Source organism: Acyrthosiphon pisum, chromosome A1, assembly GCF_005508785.2.
Source record: "Acyrthosiphon pisum isolate AL4f chromosome A1, pea_aphid_22Mar2018_4r6ur, whole genome shotgun sequence".
NCBI classification, from domain to species: domain Eukaryota; kingdom Metazoa; phylum Arthropoda; class Insecta; order Hemiptera; family Aphididae; genus Acyrthosiphon; species Acyrthosiphon pisum.
In genome coordinates this window covers 6,169,342-6,178,163 of record NC_042494.1, presented here as the reverse complement: position 1 = coordinate 6,178,163, position 8,822 = coordinate 6,169,342, and the positions used below count along the sequence as shown (strand labels likewise).

Sequence of the window (8,822 nt, the reverse complement as noted above, 5' to 3'; positions counted from 1 at the left end):
GTGTTCTGCTTTGCGTATAATTTTCTGTTATATATGCACTTGTAAGACGGAGACAACACATGCGGGTATCACGTCATCTCAACGTACACACGTTGTGATTTACTGATATACACATTACTACATTTTAAATTAGAGATTTGTATACACCGTATGTCATCCCAGCGTATACTCTCCAATAAGCCACAGAGTATATAATATGATTATGACTAACGTAAAAATTATAAAATTTTTTTGTTGAATTATATCCTGTGGAATATAAGAACAAGGGAAAAATGAATGGGTTGGTCAAAGAAGCTTTTATAAAAACATTTTTTTTTTTTTTTAGATGTATAGGTGCAAACTTATATCAATAGTTTACGATTTCGTTGTTGAAGACTTCAGACCGTATTTTGTGGAAAAATGGTATGGCGACTTATTTTAATAGTGTGTTGGACTAGGTTGTTCATAAAAATGTTATATAAATAAATATAATAATATTATGTATTTAAAAATATATATAATTTGTAAGAATGTTAAATGTTAATTCAAAATATCTAATTAATTTATACAATACGATTTACTAATGTTAATATTTTCTATGTTTCTTTTTTAGGACAGACCAAAATCTGTGGTAAACTGCTACATAACACCAAAACAATGAACCTCTCACTCGCTGTGTCTGGCAGACCAATCTAGACACCTCCTGCTCCTGCTTTAATTAACTATGTTACTTTAAGCAAATTACAAATTTCTTTTTCATTTTTTTTTAATCTTATATAATATTTCCATTTTTTTTTTATCTATGGACACATGTTCTGTTTGTAGGGTTGTATATTTGTGGTGGTGGCAATTTTTGGAACGGTGAGTGAAGTTAAAATCTTATATTATATTATATTATATTCGTATGAATAGTTTCGCAAAATATAAATACCAAATACTGTATTGTATTTTAATTGGAATTCAGCCCGTCGTGTTAAATAAAATCAAATAACTAGTTGTATTAGGATCAGTATTACTAGTTGGTTAATTGTTGTTGCTCTTTTGATAGCTCTGTATACGTGTTTTCTGAAAATAAAATGAGATACTGTTGGCGTCTTATGAAGCGATGTGATAATGGGATATGACTTTCACTTTTGATTATACTTTGTGAATAGATATAGAGCAACGGTGGTGAAGCGGCGCCAAGTTCTAGGTAATTAAAATTATTACCAATTTCTTGGTTGTAGTGGATGCTGCATGTGGATTGTGGTGTATACATATTTGGAGTTTTTCCGGTGTTAAGATAGTTTTTGATAAGGAAAAACTAGTGTGATAATATTATAATAATCAGAATTATACGCAGGGTGGTGTAAATAACATAATAAAGCGCTGTCGGATCACATTGCGGGACTTAAATTATAATATTGTTGTTTCATGTGAAATTATTATTTTCAAATGAGAACCCCCTTTTTACTGTACATTTTTTTAGCAGATAGATTTTTTGAAATTGTTTTTGTCACTAATTAAAAGTAGTACTTACCTATATTATTATTAGTAACTATCATTTTCAAATCACCATAGTCCCCATATATTTAAACTGATTATCACACCTTAGCACATAGAGTAAAATATATTGAATAAATGATTGATCAAATTTAAATTTAGATACCTACCTACATAGGACAGTTCAAAAGCCTATCTGAATAATTTACAGAAAAGTTGGTTGTCTTTTGGGAAGAAAGTTTATATCACTCCTTAGGCTCTATAAAAACATAAGTACCTAGCAAAAATATGGTCTTTAAGAAAACTTAAAATTCCAATGACAAAAAATTCAGTGAATGTGTTAATAAAGGTTAAAATAAGAGTGAGCATTCCTGTGTGCGTGTATATAATATATATATTTAATAAATATTATTTATATAAAAATATTATATTTATTATTTTAAGGAATAAATTGTGTGATTATTACAATGTGTGTTATACATTTATAAAATATTTATATTAGTTTTTACAAATATGAATATTTTAATGAATATCTAGAATATTCGCAAATATTTTAAACACTTAGAGTATTTTGTTTTTCTCAATGTAAATATCATAAATACATCAACAAATAAATGAATTCGTTCAATAACGCCGCAGACAGTAAAAACATCAGTTTGATATGTTGATTTACTTTTAATTGTACAATAAAATTATTTTTAAATTAAATACATTTGGAGGGATATTAACATAGTTTCTTGCTAAATATTATGTTCATACATTATAGCTAAGGCATCATAGTATATTGAATACGATAGTTGCTCAGCCTTAAGACATGTTTTTACACTCTGTTAATTCGAAGTAGCTGTGACTTTGATCATTTGATATAAAATTTCATTAACTATTTTCAAATCTTTGCTTTCTGTTGCTCTTGGAATGTGATAAGTAAGTTTCAAATAAAGCTGCACTTTATAGTCCACATTCCATCAAGTGAATATTTCTATTCACTTCAACGTTTAAGCATATTCTCTAAAAAAAACCATTTTAAAATAAATCATACGAGCTTCTATATGATCATTAGTTATGTTTTATATGTGCCTATTCTGTAGAAGTCATTATAATATGATTTAATTGATATCCTATCAATTATATATTACGTACATTTGGCTTTGTGATTGTTTACTACCTAAATGATTGTCGTCATCGAATTATTCTAATTATATTATCGGTGTCAACTCAAACGTCTCAACGGTAAATCAATATTCAAAGTATTTATGTTTTTATGTCTGAAATATAATTTATGTTTACAAAACCAAGTGTTTCCGTGGTGGTTTGTGGTATAATATATAAATACCTACTTACTGTACCTAAAAATATATAACATATAACATATTATAAACTATGGATTTGCGTATATATTTTGCAAAATATATAAAAGTATGATAATAAATACATCAGATATACATATGGATATGGCATGCACTTTCATTTATAAGAATGAAAAGACTTATAATTATAAAGTATAAACATGTTTTCGCTTAATATTACTATCATTAATTATCATACAAGTGTTCATAATTGCAAAGTATTGTATTTTTAGATTATGAATTAACAAAAATTGGCTGAAAAAAATACAAAATTCATTAATTTCAAATATGATTTATTATAACATCTTTAAAATTTATTTATTTTTTTGGGAGGGGGGCGTAAAGGCCGAGTGGACTACGGCATCGGTTCCAACGCGTACCGCCGCCGGTTCAAATTTCGACCACGGGTAGCTCCTCTCTCTAGGCAGGCAACTGTCTAGAGAATGAAGCCGCCATCCCCCGACCGGGCATGGCAGAAATCTACAGGTGCCTAATTGAAATTCCGCCAAACCTAAAAAACACACGTGTTTCAACCAACCGTTCCAACCGGTTCCCTCCCTACAAACAACAAAAAAACAGCTAATGGCCATAGTTGCCGGGTTTTAACCTCAATAAAATAAAATAAAAATGTATTTTTTGTCTTACACTAATATATTAATCTAATTCGATGTTTTCCCTTTCATTATATTAAACAAACGATACCTAAACAGTCTAAATTACGTATTTTAAAATTACATATACAGATTATTTAATAATATAGTATAATAATTTAATTGAAAATGTCTTAAATTAATACTATTTGTTTGATATAGGGTGATGATGTATTTCGTCGTGTATTTTCGCTGGAACTCTCATTATTCTCTCACGTTTTTAGTATCAGAGATGTTTATATTATAATTTCTAATTATTAATAGAGTGAGTGTGTTTTTGTAATTAATAAAACAACTTATCACCTAAAATACATTTTTTTTTCATACATTTGAAACTATTTATTACGTACTTGCGTACTTGCGTACTTGCGTATAATTGTATGTTTACATATATGTTATTATTCAAGTTAAAACGTATGTTAATGTACAGAAAATAAATATTAGACTCTGAATTGAATTTCACGTAATGAGTATCTACATATGTATATACAAAATACTTGTGGCTTGGTGTGGCGCAGTGCGTGCACTCAACTGCGGAAACGCACTGAGCGTACGTAACGGCTGGCGTTGCTAGTTGCCGGATGGGTGACCACCTGGAGATTTTTAGCAACGTATCCTTGCCACACCTACAAAAAACGTGTTTTCAACCATTCCTTCTCCTACTAACAACCTACAAACAATCAAAACAGCTAATGGCCTAAGTTGCCGGGGTCAAGCTCAATTAAAAAAAAAAAAAAAAAATACTTATTTCATTATAATCATTAATTAACTTTTAAACTTCATCTACAATGACAAGACTCAATTAATATTTCGTATGACTGGTTATAACCTAGTCCCTTAATTACACTCATATTCCAGAGAATTATATCATACAAATATTATAGACTTTATTACCTACAAAAATAAGGTATCATATAGATAATATTAATAATACTATAGGTAATACACAACTATTAAAAATGAACAAATTTAAGAAATCGTTAGATACTGGCTAAATGTGTATAAATAATTTTTCCTAGAAACTCAGTAGGACGAAATTATTTTAGTTTTAAGTACCTACCATATTCCCAGAATATAATACTTAAATATGTTAACTATTTCTACAGTTTTAATTACTTGTAAAGTTACAAGTACCATTAAGTAATTATTAATTTATAACCATCATAGAGACAATACGAAGAAGAAAATGATAATTTATTTTTGTAAGTTAATCACCATATTGGTCAATATCGAAAAATATAATTTTACATGGAAAAAAAATTATCTCATATCTTGCAACAAAATATTATTTGTCTGACATGTTTTCATCACACAATAAACAGTTTAAGACGTTGATGTGCACAAACACGACGCCAAATTTTCAAGAACCATGTCCCATATATTATTATATAATATTATGTATCTAAAATTATTATAACTACTAAGGGATTAGTATCTTGGACGTTCATATGACTTTTGCCAGTCATGTAAAGAATACTTTTATTTTGTATTTTATTTTATACATATTCGAATAAATGAGAATTAAAGTATTCAGAATACGTATTCGAATACTTTTAAAAGTGAAGTTTTGTACGTAAAGATCGCTAAATTTACCACTTTTGAATGTATAGGATTAGAGATACCTAATATGTTATCAGGTTTCATTGTGACCTAATACCTAAATAATTTTTGCTGATGAATCAATAACTGCATTGTTTTCAGCAATCTCATTTGTTTGATACAAGAATGACCTGGTATCCAGCATGATTGAATACTATTTGCATTTTCATTTACATATTGTACCTTGTTTTGAGCTATCATTGGTATTATACGAATTTTTAATTTGTTCATCGTTCTAAGGAATTTGAGAATATCGTATTGAAAAATGCCCAATAAAACGTTTCAGGTAATGCCTAATTGATACATGGTTAACGTGCACATATGAATCGGTAATTTAATTAGAATTAATAAAATTAAAATATAGTTTAATATTTAATGTTTTATTTTGAATATGTATTAGACATTTTTAAACATTTTAGAAGAACACAAGATAAAACGTTATAAATCTTACCCGGTAATAATTATAACAATGCATGTGAAATATAATAATGATACAAAACTAAGTACACGGTTATTCACCAAACATGTCTTCCCTTCCTATTTCTTTGATAATACCCCATGTTTGTATATTTTTCAAATAATTAGAATATAATATCATTAAAGGAATATTCTGTGGCAGTACAAACTTTTTTTTTAAATTAAAACTTTTTTCTTTATTGTAAATGTCTATTAGAATTTTGAAAACTTTGACGCATCAAAATTGAAAATTGCACTAGTAGTTTTTGATTTATTAAACTTTATGTATATACTAACTAATGATAATAGTCCTTAATAATGGTTTTACAAAAAATATATTATGTATACATATAATATTTAATTATACTTATTATACTGTTAATTAAAAAAAAATAATAATATTAATTACTATAATTTTCACCATTGCCACAGCCCGCATATTTTCTTAACCTATTATCAAGGCTGGGCAAGTTAACGATTTTTTTTAACTCGTTAAGTTAAGTTATTTTAAAATAATTAAGTTAAGTTAAGTTAAAAGTTACTCGTATTTTTTTTCGTTAACTCGTTAAGTTAAAAGTTAAATTTAAAAAAAAAGTAACTTAACTTAGTGTTAAGTTAAAATTTGCTAATTTGCAAAAAAAAAAATTCCAGACACATAATATGGTTTGTTAGATAGTTTTTCTGGTATATTTCTACTTTACGGGACACCTTTTTTTTTTACATTTTTTTGATACTTATGTAGTTAAGTACGCTGAAGACGATGGTGAAGTCAGAATTTGGGGCTCAGACTTAGTTTCAAAGTTATGACACTTCAAAGTTAGTATATAATACGTTTAATAACTTATAAATGTCGCGTCTCCAAGTGGGCCCAGTTGTGGCCCAGTGGTGGTTTACACAGCAAATGGGGGGATATTTTCGATTTTAATGTCCGAGCGAGCGTAGCGAGAAATCAAGCATTATAGGTATTTAAGGGTTATTATATAAAATTAAAACTTCAATTAGCTATAACTTCGGGAATAACTTCGTGCGCCAAATTCTGATTTCACCAACATTTTATTTACCCAAAAAATGACTAAGTCCCCCCAAAACAAACCCAAAAAAAGGGGTGTTCCGTAAAGGAGAAAAGTTCCACTTTTCTTTACGTCCAAGAAAATTACTGGGGAAATTTAAAATGATACATCAAAGTAAAAACACATTCAAAAATTTGCATTATATTTCGGACGAAAATTAACTTAATTTAAATATTTTTGAAATAAAATTAACTTGAAGTTAACACGTTAATCTTGAAAAAAAAGTAACTTATTAAGTTAAAAGTTAATTTGAAAAAAAAAGTAACAAGTTAATTAACTTAATTAAAATTAACTTAACGTTTTAACTTAATTTTAATTTTTAACTCGTTAATGCCCAGCCTTGCCTATTATCATGCACTTACTATACTATTATTCTTAGTACTTAAAGTTTAATAACTCAGAAAACACTCGCTTGAATTTTGATATATACAGGTAAGCACGTCATCATAAACGATTGTATGCCTTTAGAAATTTACAATAAAATGCGAGGTTTTGATTTTCAAAAAGAAGTTTGTATCATACTCTTTAACTAGCGTACACAAATATAATATTTGAGTATATGGTCTTTAAGTATAATTTGAGTGTACTAAACAATTTAAAAATTAGTATTTGACTAAATTCATTACTAGAGAGAAAATAGAGGTTAGCATGCTTGGCGAATCATCCTGTATAATACATTATATGTATATTATATATAATATAAAATACAATGTGCTTAATCTAAAAGTAGTGATCAAAAAAATAAACTTTATTTCATATACATATCACGTTTATGCTTTTGTCTTTATTATAAACGCCAATGTTTATTTATATGGATCCGTACATATTTTGTATGCTAAAAGTATGTACGCATATAGGTATCTACCTAGAAACATCCGGAAACCAAAACTAACAAACGATTTTATTATTTCAACTGACTATATTACATTGTAATATAATATGTTACAAAGCCCGCGACGCTTAAGAAGTTCCGCCTATATATAGTCAATAATTCCTATCGACCTATTAAACGATGAAATTCGATATCAGACGACAATAATTTATCATACCTATTTTCATTATTAGATACGATTATTTGCGTACGTTCTTTGACGGAACAATAATACTAACCAGAATCGTTTGCAATTGCGCGGTATAGCCTATAAAGTCGCTCTAGGCTAAACTGGCGTGCTTGCAGTGGGGTATGGGAAATTGAGTTTTTAAGACGTGGGTAGGCAGAGTAAACTGTCTTCCGAATACTGTCTAGACCATAATAATATACGAGTACAGCTTTGTAAATACACTTGGTATTGCGCACGACAGTCATGCGTAATATGCAAATATTACACGTCTTGTTATTTTAATATTATACTCTGAATGTGTCACTATGATGTTATTACGACGGTGCCTGCGTCGATATGGCCGGGATAGAAATAACTGGAGTTTTGATAACTTTCATAAACTTTATTCGCGATTAACTTCGAGTCTTTGGACCAGAAACCTATTCACCACGCATAGTACATAATACTTAATTTCATACTTTTTCTGTACACGTGTTCAAAACAAACTTTAGTGCTTGCACCGGTGATAGTCTGTTACCTATATATTATAATATCATATTACAGAAATATTCACGCGTACCTAATACGACAGACGTGGCGTGTTGGTTTTAGTTCATTAATGACATTAATTTGATGTTACTTAATTTAAAATGTAGTCGTTTGATACCTAAGTTTATAATATACATATTGCAATTATTTATGATACACCCTGTACAGTGTACATGGACCGCTGTGAAGTCGGACAGCACGTAGAGTGGTGCGATCGTTACAGAGTCAATAAAACACTCGGCCACGAGTGCTGCAGTGTCGTCAATGGTTGACTGGGGGAGAAAACTGCTAGTACTACATTATACAATAATAATAATAATAATAATAATAATAATAATAATAATAATATTATATCTGCGCTCAGTTAAAACGACGAGATTGAAGGAATGCGATTATTCAATGATATATCATTTCACATGATTTTTTTTGTGGTGGTTATGAATTTCCATGATATTAAAAAATGTTATTTATTTGAAAAAATTATCAACATGAATAATAATATGGTACTATATCCGTAAAGTAAAAGGTAATCATTGATTATAAATTCTAATATGTATAAACAATTATGAAACATTGTAACGTATGAAGGTGCGATGTCGGTACGACGCGCAGTAGACGTATTTTTTTCGGTGTATCACGGATTCTATAGGT

General features: G+C 28.6%; 1 protein-coding gene across 7 annotated transcripts in view; it reads right to left on the bottom strand.

Annotated features, from left to right (window-relative positions):
* LOC100165930 (small conductance calcium-activated potassium channel protein) overlaps positions 1-8,822 on the bottom strand; it is a 398,891-nt gene that overhangs the window by 306,801 nt on the left and 83,268 nt on the right. The window lies entirely within an intron of this gene.